This window comes from Elephas maximus, chromosome 1, assembly GCF_024166365.1.
Source record: "Elephas maximus indicus isolate mEleMax1 chromosome 1, mEleMax1 primary haplotype, whole genome shotgun sequence".
NCBI classification, from domain to species: domain Eukaryota; kingdom Metazoa; phylum Chordata; class Mammalia; order Proboscidea; family Elephantidae; genus Elephas; species Elephas maximus.
The window spans coordinates 198,727,619-198,740,969 of NC_064819.1; the positions used below are offsets into that span (position 1 = coordinate 198,727,619).

Below are 13,351 nucleotides of genomic sequence, written 5' to 3' on the forward strand. Positions count from 1 at the left end.
AAATTTTTTTTTTTTTTAATAAAATCTAAGGTAACAGTTCTCTGTTTATTTTCATATTCTATAACTTCCATTATTTTGGATGAATCAGGTAGACATTTGAATGATTAATAGTAGTGATGATCTTTTTACCTATAAAACCTATAAACCAAATGTAACAAAGACTCATTTAACAAATTGCAGCACCCTAAAATGAGGGTATTATCTTTTGAAGAAATTTAACTTTGGCAAATAAAAGTAAGTATTAATTTACGTAGTAGTAATTACAGATACAGAATTCAAATTCAGATCTTCAGTTTAAGATGAATGATCCAGAAAACCTATGTCAGAGAACAGAAAGCAGGCTATGGAAGGTATATCTCCTTTCAAGAAAACTTGCTGCATAAAAAAAAACTCATCTCTTATCTCAGGGTACATCTAGGTCAATTGGCATAACATGGTTCATAAAGATAATGTTCTACATCCTAGCTTGGTAAGTAGCGTATGAGATCTTAAAAGCTTGAGAGCAGCCATCTAACATACAACTGTTGGTCTCCTCCCTTCTGGAGCAAAGGACAGTGAAGGAAACCAGAGATTCAAAGAAGCAATTAGTCCACAGGACTAATGGCCCACAGGAACCACAGCCTCCTCTAGCCTGAGACCAGAAGAACTAAATGGTGCCCAGCTACCACTACCGACTGCTCTGACCGGAGACACAATTGAAGGTCCTGGTTAGAATTGGATAAAGATGTAGAACAGATCTCAAATTCATGAAAAGACCAGACTTGCTGGACTGATAGGGACTGGAGGAACCCCCAAGACTATCACCCTAAAATGTCTTTTAACTTGGAACTAAAGCTACTCCTGGTGGTTACCTTTTAGCCAAATAATAGATTGGCCTATAAAATACATTTTTATTCAAATAACATATGTCTTTTATGTTTGTTTGCCAGTCACTTATTCCCCCCACAAGGTATTTTCGTAAGCACCACTATGCTGTGTAAAAAAAAAAAAAAAAAAATTGGCTTGCAAGGTGAGGGAGTGGTTGGCAAACAAACACAGAAGGCATGTGTTATTTGTGTAAAAATACAGTAAACAATATCATCTGTGAGGAATGTGCTCCTTAGAACAATCAGCTATATGAGACAAAATGGGCAACATTTGCCCAAAAGCAAAGACGAGAATACAAGGAGGATTAGGGAAACTGGACGAATGGAAACAGGGAAGGCTGGGTGGAAAGGGCGAGAGTGCTGACAAATTGCAGGGATAGCAACCAGTGTCATGGAACAATTTGTATATGAGTTGTTGAATGGGAATCTAATTTGCTGTGTAAATGTTCAAAAACAGAATAAAATGTTCAAAAACGAATCTAGATAATTTCTGCAGCTTTTTCCTCAACTTTTTATATTGATTATAGCATATTAAATTAAAATGAACACCTTTATTTCTCACGTCAGATTCAGCCATAATGTTTTGCCACATTTTATTGCCTCCATACACACAAACACATGTGCATAGATGTATTCTTTTTCACTTGAACTAGTTAAAGGTAGATTACAGACTTCGTGATGCTTCATACCTAAATATTCAGTATGTATAACCTAAGAAGAAGGGTATTTCACATAATTATAATACCATGACCGCACCTAAAAAAATTAATAATAATGCCTTAATGTCAGCCGGTGTGTACTCCATGGTCATATTTTTCCACTTACCACAAAAATGGAACACTCATTGATCTTTTATCTAATGATAGTAGTGTCCGTTGCAAAATACTGGTTATCTTATTCAACGTTTCTTCTACATTATTTAACTGTCATTCTGCTTTAATGAAAAGCTTTTCTCCTCTCCCGTGGTCATTTTTGAAATTTGAATAATACTACGGACTCTTGGATTTTTTTTTTTTAAGTTTAATATGCTATAATCAGTTACAGCCTATATGTATATATACACACACATTTCATATAGATATAAAAGGTATGTGTGTATACATATATGTATATGTATCTATATATAACATAATACATGTGTATGTATATATATACATGTGTATATATATGTATAAATATATATATATATATGTATACATATACACAATATTTTTTACACAAATAACATGTGCCTTCTACGTGTGTTTGCCAACTGCTCCCTTCCCCTACAAGGTATTTTCATAAGTGGGGCTATACCAAGCTGGAAAAAAAATAAAATTGAGATAGCAGCGCTCACGAAAATACCTTGCAGGGGGAGGGAGCACTAACAAACTTGGAGGGCATGCATTATTTGTATAAAAATATAGTGTGTGTGTGTGTTTTTTTTTTCTTTTAATGTTCAGTGTACCCCAGATTTGGCCAGTGGGCAATCCTTTAAGCTGGCTTTTCTTTGATGTCTTTCAAAATAGTTGGTTATAAAGTTAGTTGCTTAAGTATAAATAGGATATGCCAATTAAACATCTATTTCTGTTTGCCTGAGAATTTTACAAATACATCATGTAGGCAAAGAGTTGTATCCTTTGAAAAGAAGTTGCATAAGATGGAGGAAGCACTACCAAGTTTTTTTTACTCAGTCTCACATTTCACAGGATGGGGAAGTAAAGGGAACTGGTCCATTCTGTTTAGAATTTACTGTTAAATCTAGGATAATATAAAATACTGTATGTCTTTAGGAAACCCAGGTGGTATAGTGGTTAAGAGCTGTGGCTGCTAACCAAAAAATCAGCAGTTCAAATCCGCCAGGCGCTCCTTGGAAACCCTACGGGGCAGTTCTACTCAGTCCTTACAGTCACTAGGAGTCATAATCGACTCCGCGGCAGTGGGTTTGGTTTTTTTGGTTTGGGTATGTCTTTAATTTCTACAGTCTTACTAGCACTGTTTCAGTATACAGTTGTAGAGAAAACTTTTCCCAGAAATTATAAAAAGCAAAAACAGAGCAGAGAGCTTCTTTCTCTTTTCAGGAAAAAGCATGTTTTATAACTCTTGGCTATTTTTGGATATTCTTATGAAGCTAAAATTTAAGTAAACACTTGTGTTCACAATGCTGCAATTTCTTTGTGAGGTGAAGCTGCTCAGAAGGGCTGGCTGTTTCATCTCTCAGGCCTTCATACCTGGGGCCATACTCTCCTCATAACAGAAACCAGCAGTTGGTTTGAGCGATGTCTTGGGTTCCCTTATAGTTCTAAATCCACGTAAGAAGAGAGTAATTCTTATACAGAATCTAACCCATGTTCTGTCTTCTGTTAGCATATTGTTACTGTTCTTCATATCATTGCCTGTGATGAAGGAATAATTCCAGTCATTTTAACTTTTCTATGAGTCCATTGAAAATATTTTACATTTAAATATTTTTTAATTATACATAATTTTTATGAGTACCACCTTTTGAATCAATTAATTCTGTACCTATAATTATTAGTATGTGAATTAATACTTTTATTTGTCTTAAAGTTAAATTTCTTCAAGTATTATGTCCTCATTTTTGAAAGCCAAGATTTGGTAAATGAATCTGTTACATTAGTAGTCTTTAAATGTAGGGGTTAAAAGAGTTTGCTTAGATGTCATCTCATCTTTGTCTTTCCAGAGTTAATCTTTTATCTTACTTATTATTAATTTATTTTTTGAGGCTAGGGGTAATATGAGAGGTTTAATTAGTTGCATGCAGTCAAAGGGAATGTAAGGGAAACAACCCAAATGACCCCTAAATCCTGTTTTTAAGGTGGACACCTTTGACGAAGACTTTTTGCTTCCTTTATTTTTTTAAATGATGTGTTTTAAAGAAGAAATGATAAGACGTTGTGGTAGTTCAACCTAAACACTTTATTATGCTTAAATAAAAAATAATATTGTCCCAAATAACATAGATTTATTTCCTCTTTTAAAGTTGGCCTTAGATTATTTCATTTTTTCTTCTCTAGGCAGTACTGGTACCCACAACAGTCAAAATGAACATGGTATTTTAGGTGTAAATGAGCACAGGGTGACAAGCATAGAAGCGCCTAAGGCCTGTTCTCGAGAGTTCGGGGCTGAAGATGTATAGAGATGTTCATTTGTTTAATTGTGTCTTCTTAATTTTCTGAACCAGCTGTGGCCAAAGCTACAGTTGTAATATGTAGGAAACGTAAAAGAGGTACAGTTTAGGATTTCTAGCTGTTTATACAGAATTCTACATTTCTTCTTACTTCTTCCCACATAAACAAGAAGCAATAAGGTGGTTTCCACCTTCTGTTAATCCGTAGTACACCAAAAGGTTGACTAGGAAAACGATCATGAGGGTTATTGAAGCTTCCTGCTTAATTATAAAGAGCGTAATCCCTTAAAGCCTAGAGGGTAGTAAGTAGTCTCGCGTTCATTAAAAGTGTTCATTAAAGCTTCTGTAATTCCTGGCAGAAAGGCAAAACTAAATGAAAAATCATTTACAGATATATTCAAAAAACATTGTGCATTTTCTACATGCCAAACTAGGCAGTGTTCTAGGATGGTTCTTATTTCTGTTAGATATTTTTCTTAAATGTTATATGCCTGAGTAAATGCTGCCAAGGATACAAGCTTTTCTCTGTGTCGTACTTTCCTACTTATAGCTTAAAACACAGAAACCAAAGAGCAGCCTTAAACACTTTGAATGTAGAAAGCTGATGTAGGTCAACTTTCTCACGTTGCCCACGTCTGGCCATCTAATCTCTGACTGTAGCTACAGCTCCTAAGGCTAATGATGTTCTGAGGCAGATCCAGAGAGCCAGTGTGTAAGTAGCCTAGGCCCCGCACTGGGAGGATACTGTGTTTTCTGCTGTTGCCTGGGTGGATGGGCGCCAGAACATACTGATTAAGCATATGGGAGTGGAGTCAACTGCTTGGATTTAAGCTTGACTCCCTGACTTGTTAGGTATGTGACTTATGACAAATTACTCAATAGCTCTTTGCTTTTAATCTCATAGTTTGTAAAGTTTATATGAGAAGAAAGATGTAAAGTGCTTAGGGCAGTGACTGATAGGTAATAAACTTCAGTAAATGTTAGTTTTTATTATTGTTGAAAGAAAAAAAGATTACTTACTAATTTCACAGATATGCTGAGGAGCAAAAGAATGGCTGGCCCATTTCTTTGATATCCCTAGGATAAACTTAAATATGGCACTCAGCTACAATGATTCTCATAATACTGAATTATGTTTTCTTTTTTCCCTTAACATTGTTTACCTGGATATAATTTCCCACTCAAGTTTTCACAGATTTTCTTTGTACTGTTATGAATAATTTACTAACATTTCATTGACAGACTTGACTTGTCTTTTTTTTCCAAATGGACTTTGGCACATCAAGAAACAATTTGCTCCCCTAGAAGCAGACCCTGAGACAAGAATTTGATTGCAAGTGGTTTACTTGGGAGGTGAAGAAAACATCCGTGGGGGAGTGAGGAATTGAGACAGCAAGGAGAGGCAGCCAGTAAAAGCTTAGGTGTCACACACTGGTTACCACCAGGGGCAGCTGAGCATTTGTAAATTGGGGCAGTGCTTCCCAAACAATTGTTGTTTAGTTTCCTGGCTCACGTGGAAAATGATAGCACAGAAATGACATTCGTATGGCATACCGAGGAAATGGATGGGCTGCCACCAGGTACCAGACAGGGGCTCTGGCCTGTGGGAGGGCTTCAGGGATCAATAGTTCAGAGCACTTGTAGCTTAGGTGTCAGGGCATCCTAGCTGGAAAGCTCTGTCCCACATTAAGATGGCTCCCACCTTGAGTCCTTTCTTAGTTCTGCTGAGTGTCTGGATCTTTTTTCCTACAGAGACTTGTCAAGTGGATGGTCACATTGTTAGTGAATTCCCAGTGTCTATTGTCTTTTTTTTTTTTTTTTTTTTATTGTCTTAGTCATCTAGTGCTGCTATAACAAATACCACAAGTGAATGGCCTTAACAAAGAGAAGTTTATTTTTTCACAGTCCAGTAGGCTAGAAGTCCGAATTCAGGGCACCGGCTCCAGGGGAAGGCTTTCTCTCTGTCGGCTCTGGAGGAAGGTCCTTGTGATGCATCAGTCTTCCCTTGGTCTGGGAACATCTCAGCACAGGAACCTCAGGTCCAAAGGACACGCTCTGCTCCTGGCACTGCTTTCTTGGTGGTATGGGGTCCCCACTCTCTGCTCAAGCCATACCCCAGGGAAACTCCCTTTGGTTTGGATCAGGGATGTGACCTTAATAAGGCTGTTACAATCTCACCCTAATCCTCTTTAACATAAAATTACAATCACAAAATGGAGGACAACCACACAATACTGGGAATCATGGCCTAACCAAGTTGACACATATTTTGGAGGAACACAGTTCAATCCATGACATCTATTTAGTTAGAAATGTGAGTACACGTCCTTTTGCAGTTAGTCCTTCACTCATCAGAAGGGTAAGGAGAGACTGTGTTGTGTGCCTAATGCCTTCTGTGAGGAGATGTATCCCTCAGCCTGGAGGGTGGCAGCTCACTTCCACCGTCAGTGCCCTTCTGAGGTGAAGCAGAGGCTCTCCAAGTCAGTAGAATACCTTTCCCTGGTGATTAGTAACCTCAGTCTCTGTGTCTATAGCTGAGTAAAAGAATGTATATATTTCTCTATATGTCTTAATAAAACACTGGGTCTCAAATTTTGTTTTGCATCCCAGTCATCTGGGTTGCTTGTTAAAATGCAACTCTGGAAACACCACCTCCAGAGAATCAGAATCAGGAAGGTTAAGATGTATCCCAGGAAACCTTATGTTTAATGAGCGTCCCTAGGTGATGGATGCTGGTGAAATGTAAACCAAGCTTGCAAAATCAGTATTGAATGAAAAGACCCTTCTCTGGGGTAGCAGTTTACAGTGTTGGGAAGCATTGGACATCTGCCGTACATAGTCTTATCCTCATGAAATTGTTCTATAGCTATTTGTACTTGTGTGTTTAAGTTAGGTGATACAGCTATTAAAAATTACTGCCTTAAGCATCCCATGTTGTTTATGCCTGCCTAGACATACCACATAAACACTAAAAAACCCATTGCCGTGGAGTCAATTCCAACTCATAGTAACACACTCAAGCATCTTTTAAATGCCTGCCAAATGCTTGTATTACATTACAAGGTGAAACTGACCATTGCTAACAAAATCTAATGAAAACGTTGTTCAGTATAGGCCATTAAGATGGCTTCAAGTTGTAGGACTAGTGTTCCTACTCTGAAAATTACATAGAGTACTTGCAGGAGTTGCTGCCATCAACCTGATTTATATTTCAGGATGACTCTTATAATTTTGTCTGTCATAGCAAGCCAGTCTGTATCCTTTAATCCCTGTTAAACAGATGGAGTCCCTGGGATTAAGTTCTGGGCAACAAACCAAAAGGTTGGAAGTGTAAATCCACTTAGACGTGCCTCAGAAGTAAGGCCTGGTGATTTACTGCTAAAAGATTACAGCCATTGAAAACCCTATGGGGCGCAGTTCTCTTCTGAGACAGGTGGGATCACCATGAGTCGCAGTCAATTCAATGGCAGTTTGGCTTTTGGGGGGTTAAACAGAAAGTAAGCTAACACAAAATATGTAACTAAAAGCGCATATATATCTATTTATTTGCAAAACTATAATATCAAATAGAATAAAATTAATTTAGAGCCAAAAGCTCTAAAAGATTTCAAAAGTTAATTAGTAATCTTTAAGGACTTCGTTTTTCCTTCTAAGATATTTGGCCTGGAGGGCTTGGTGTTGAAAATTAGAGGAAGTCATTTTAGTAACTAGGTGTTCCCTGGCCATTTTAAAGCCTTTTCCCACTCTGTTGTTGATGGGCTGCCAGGTATGAATTAGGAACTGGGGAAGTTTTTGAATATTCCAGCTCTTGGGAATCTGAGTCAAATCTGTGTGCACCTGAGAGAATCTCAGTTTTAGTTAAAAACTCACAGGTGTTATGCCAACCACTGTGACACCAAGGCAACCACTCGAAGTGTAAGGAGATGATGACTCTTACTGTTACATGCCTATGAAGTTGTTGGAACAATATTGTAACAAGATCTTATTTTATCTCCTTGAGTAGCACTAATTCCTGACTTAGGAGATTTCTCTTATATAGTAGAAGAGCAATGACATCTGTTCCCTTTCCTGCAACAACAAGAAAGTAACAGGGTTTCATTCTTCTTATGATACCTGATCTCTATTTCCCAAGTCTTACCATATTGGTTACGGCCTTTCAGTTCATTAAGAGGATTGATTAATTAGTTGCTGAATTAATTCTTTTTTGCTAAAGGGTTTTTCCTTGATATCTCAATAGCACCCACCATATTTATTCATTATAGTCCTTTTCCCCACTAATATATGTTTCCTAAATTATAATTTAACAGATTTATATTAAAATGTTTCATTTTTAGTCATAAGTTAAGTAGTAAAGCATGTTTGTCTCTCCTGGGCCATGTTTATGAAAACACAATTAAGTAAAACTATTGCAAATGTAATAGCTTTTAAAATCTCAGAACCCAAAACCAAACCCACTGCCACTGAGTCGGTTCTGACTCATAGCAACCCTATAGGACAGAGTAGAACTGCCGCTTAGCGTTTCCAAGGCGTGCCTAGTGGATTTGAACTGCTGACCTTTTGGTTAGCAGCTGTAGCTCTTAACCAGTACACCACCAGGGTTTCCTAAAATCTCAGAAGAAATTTAATTTTTAAAAACATTTTATTCAGATATTAACTACAGATTAAAGGTTTTAATCCCACTGATTTTATTTGCTGACTTTTTGGAATCCCTTTGAAAAGATGCCTTTCAAGCATGGTCTCTTCTTCATGGTAGGAGGCACTTTGGAGGCAGTTAAAGTACTCTTTACTTTTTTTTTTTTAAATATATATACATATAATATTTTATTGTGTTTTTGGTGAAAAAGTTTACACGGAAAATTAGGTTCCCATTTAACGATTTCTGTATGTATTGTTCAGTGACATTTGTTACATTTTTCCCAATGTGTCAGCATTCTCATTATTTCCATTCTGGGTGTTCCGTTTCGTTTTATCTAGCTTCCTTGCACCCCTTTTTACTTTCTCATCTTTGCTTTAGGGTAACTATTAACCATTTGGTCTCATATAGATGATTTTTTAAAGAAGTACAATACTCACAGGTGATATTGTTTATTTTATGAGCCAGTCTATTTAGCTGAATGGTGACCTCCAGGAGTAGTTAAAGTTTAAAAGGTATCTCAAGGCAATAATCTCAGCAGTTCCTATAGTCTCTACTGGTCCAGTAGGTCTGGCCTTTTTTAAGAATTTGTGTCTTGTTCTGCATTTTTCCTACATTCTATCCAGGACCATCTATTGTGTCCCTGATTAAAATAGTTGGTAGTGGTAGCCAGGCACCATCTAGTTCTTCTGGACTCAGGATAGAGGAGGCCATGGTTCATGTCGGCTATTAGTCCTGTAAACTAGTTTCTTCTTTCAGTCTTTGGTTTCCTTTTTTCTCTTTTGCTTCAGAGGAATAGAGACCAAGAGTTGTATCTTAGATCAAGTACTATTTTAATATACCTTTAAAGTTAAATGTTGAGTTTCTGATTCTCTGATCTTTTACCTGTGAGTCATCTCAGCCCCAAAATTTAAAAGAAAAATATTGGGGACATGCAAACAGACAGCCTTTTGACATTCAGCAGAAAAACCTCAGTTTTTTACACCTCTCACTAGTGTTCACTGGATCCCCACTTGTTACTAGGGGACACAGGTACTTTTCAGCCTCACCAAGGCCCTGATAAGACTGCTGTTGTTAGGTGCCACCGAATTGATTTCTACTCATAGCGACCCCATGTGACAGAGTAGGACTGCCCCATAACGTTTTCTAGGATGTAATCTTTACGGGAGCAGATCACCAGGCCTTTCTCCCACAGAGCCTCTGAGTAGATTCGAACCGCCAACCTTTGGGTTAGCAGCCAAGAGCTGCCATCAGGACTCTTCCTATAAGATTAGAATAAGCTACTTTGGGAGGAGAAGGGTGGGGTCATTTTAGGCAAGAGCCAAGCCAAACTAAAGAGTGGACCTTTTACATTTGACCTATATAAGATAAGCCATCTCTGATGCTGAGTTTACAGTAATTGTTTAGCCCAAGCTCCCTAACCTGTATCATATGTATTTCTACCTACTCTTTGTATTCTACTGCCTACTTTCATGATGGAGAGGTGGCTGAAATCAATAAATCCCGTAATTGCAGCAAAGTAATTTACTGTTTCATCTTTTTTCAGTATTATTTTTAACAGAGTGGTTGAAACCTAATTGGTTAGGGATTGTTTTTAAATGAGAAATAAATGAATTTGAGGAAATATAGTTGTACATATTCAAATGTCATCATGTTAACATGTATTTACTCTTCTAAGGTTTGTTTCACCAGTGTTTACCATAAAGCATAATTAGAGTAAGGTAATAAGACATCTAAAATGTGACACATAATTAACAGAGAGAAAAGAATACTGACTCATAAAGAATATATTTTTCCATTTCTGTGGATTCCACTGTGTTTTAATTAGAAGCCTAAAGAGGATTCTTGAGTAAGATTTTGCTACAATTCTGTGAATTCATGCTAAAGAAATACTGAAGTAAATTGACTCTTCAAAATTCTAAAATCCCCCCAAAAATTTCTTATTCCAGGTACTCTTCTAGGTGTTTTGGCCTACATGACCTCATTTATCCTCATAACAATCTTATGTGGGTGTAGAGGTGCTTTTCTTACATCCCTAACCCACCCTGTTGGCACAGTGGTTAAGAGTTTGGCTACTAACCAAAAGGTCAGCAGTTGGAATCCACCAGGCACTCCTTAGAAACCCTGTGGGGCAGTTCTACTCTGTCCTATAGGGTTGCTCTGAGTCGAAATCGACTTGATGGCAATAGGTTTTCTTTTTTTTTTTCTTAACCCACCCAGCAGTACCGTGAAAGAAAAGGCCTGGTGATCTGCTTCTGTAAAGATTACAGCCAATAAAACTCTATGGAGTAGTTCTAATCTTTAACACAAGCGGTTGCCTTGAGTCTGAATCAATTCAACAGCAACAACATTCCAGCAGTGAGGAAATGTGGATACCTCACTTGGTTACAGGTCACCTCCTACACTCTAGTAGACCTAGATGGTAGGGTAGTCTGGCTACGGAGTCTGTCCTCTTCAACATTATTCTAAAAGCTGCTTTAATACTTGAAGACTACAGATGTCTTAAAGAAATCAGGTATCGGTAGAATAGTTTATCCTAAAATATAAATAATTCCTAAATAGTAATAGCTACCATTTATCATGCTGTGACATGTGCTTGGCACTGTGCTTAGCACTTTCTGTACATTATTTTATTCCGTCCTCAAAATGTCTGTGAGGTAGGTACATGATTCATTAATCTCTGTTTTACAAATGATATACCTGAGAATTAGGAGAGTTAAATCATTTGCTGACGGTCATGAACTAGTAAGTAGTAGTACCAAAATTTGAACCTGGTCTATTCACTTCCAAAGACTCTGCGTGCAGTCACTATACTGAGCTACTTTGTCCATATTAAAATTCACTGTTCCCATGCCTCTTTTGTTGGTGGTGGTTGTCAGCTGCCATCAAGTTGGCTCTAACTCATGGCAACCCCATGTACAGCAGAATGAGATATGGCCCGGTCCTGCATCATCTTCACAATTGTTGGAATCCATTGTTGCAGCCACTGTGTATTTTGAGTGCTTTCCAATCTGGGAGGGAGCCCTGGTGGTGCAGTGGTTAAGCTCTCAGCTGCTAACTAAAAGGTCAGCGGTTAGAACCTACCAGCCACTCTGGGGAAGAAAGATGTGGCCGTTTGCTTCCATAAAGATTACAGCTTTGGAAACCCTATGGGGCAGTTCTGTCTTATTTTTTTGTTCATTTCTTGGTTTTTCTGTTTGTCTGTCTTATATAAATAATGTAAGAGCTATAAGTCAGAATCAATTTGACGGCAACACGTTTAGTTTGGTTTTGGCTCCAGCCTAGAAGGCTCATCCTCCAGCACTATATCAGACAATATTCTATCAACTTAAGGTTTTTATTGGCTAATTTTCAGAAGCAGACCAGGCCTTTCTTCCTAGCCTGTCTTAGTCTGGAAGCTCCGCTGAAACCTATCACCATGGGTGATCCTGCTGGTATTTGAAATACTTGTGGCATAGTTTCCAGCATCATAGAATATGCAAGCCACTGTAGTAGGACAAACTGACTGACAGATGGTAGCCTCAGGCTGTGTAGCCCCTTCCTAAATGAAATTATTGGAAATGAAAAATGTTGGTACAGAAGAGTAGCTGGAGGTGTTTTTATTTAGAGGGAAATTATTAAAATGTAGCATCAAAATATTTCTGGGTATCATAAAAAAAAATTTTTTTTTAAACCTCTTGAGCATGCCTGGTACTGCGTTCCAGAGTGTATTGTCATATCATCACAGTGTTGACAATCTGATTTAATCATATTTCATCTGTAATTAGAAGATATGTAGCTAGAATAACTTTTTCTTAGGGAGGAAGTTGAAATCCTAGAACAAGGATTTAGTTTTTACCTAGAAAAAGAAACCCTTCACAGTACTTTTAAAATCAAGATTAGTATAATGAAATTCCTCCTAGCCTTATAAAAAAAATATAGAAGAGAAAAATAATGGTTGCCCAATTGAGAAAACATTTAAGTAAAATAACGAGAACAAATAAGAATGTTAATGAGTTCAGATTCTTTATTTCTGACCATTATCAGTAAAAGACAAGTTTGAAAATAATGTCCTGGCACAAGAAGTCAGATTCCCTTTAACTTTATATAACAAAGATACATACTTTGTCCTGGAAAAACAGTGTAAAAGTTATCAAAGTGCAACTTAATATTGCAGTTCTGTGCCAGGGAGACGTAGTGCCCAAGGTCACAGGGCAAGTTAAACTTACACCCTGTTTCAGTGCCTGCAATAATAGACCCTTTCTCCAAGGACGGAAACCCTGGTGGCATAGTGGTTAGGTACTACAGCTGCTAACCAAAGGATCGGCAGTTCGAATCCGCCGGGCGCTCCTCGGAAACTCTATGGGGCAGTTCTACTCTGTCCTATAGGGTCGCTATGAGTTGGAATCGACTCGACGGCACTGGGTTTGGTTTATGGTTTGGGTTCTCCAAGGACAGTTATAAGAGACATGTAAAGAGCCCAGCCAGTCTTTGGCTCATAGTATGTTCTTAAGAATACTTTTCTTTTTAATACTAACTTGCTTCCACATTTCTATGTGCTTCATGGGGATTCTGTTCTCTTCATTGGTTCTATTCCCCTAGCTATTTCATCGTACCTGTTCTAAGAGACTGCAGAGATTAACCCTACTCCCACTCACATGCACACATTATCTCTAGCTAAAGGAAAGTGCATGTAGAACCACACTGGGGTTAGCCATTTTGCATTTTAAGAAACTAGCAGAG

The 13,351-nt window shown here is 37.7% G+C and overlaps 1 protein-coding gene across 8 annotated transcripts in view; it reads left to right on the plus strand.

Moving 5' to 3' along the window:
* L3MBTL3 (L3MBTL histone methyl-lysine binding protein 3) overlaps positions 1-13,351 on the plus strand; it is a 124,335-nt gene that overhangs the window by 91,732 nt on the left and 19,252 nt on the right. The gene's annotated exons all lie outside the window — the stretch shown is intronic.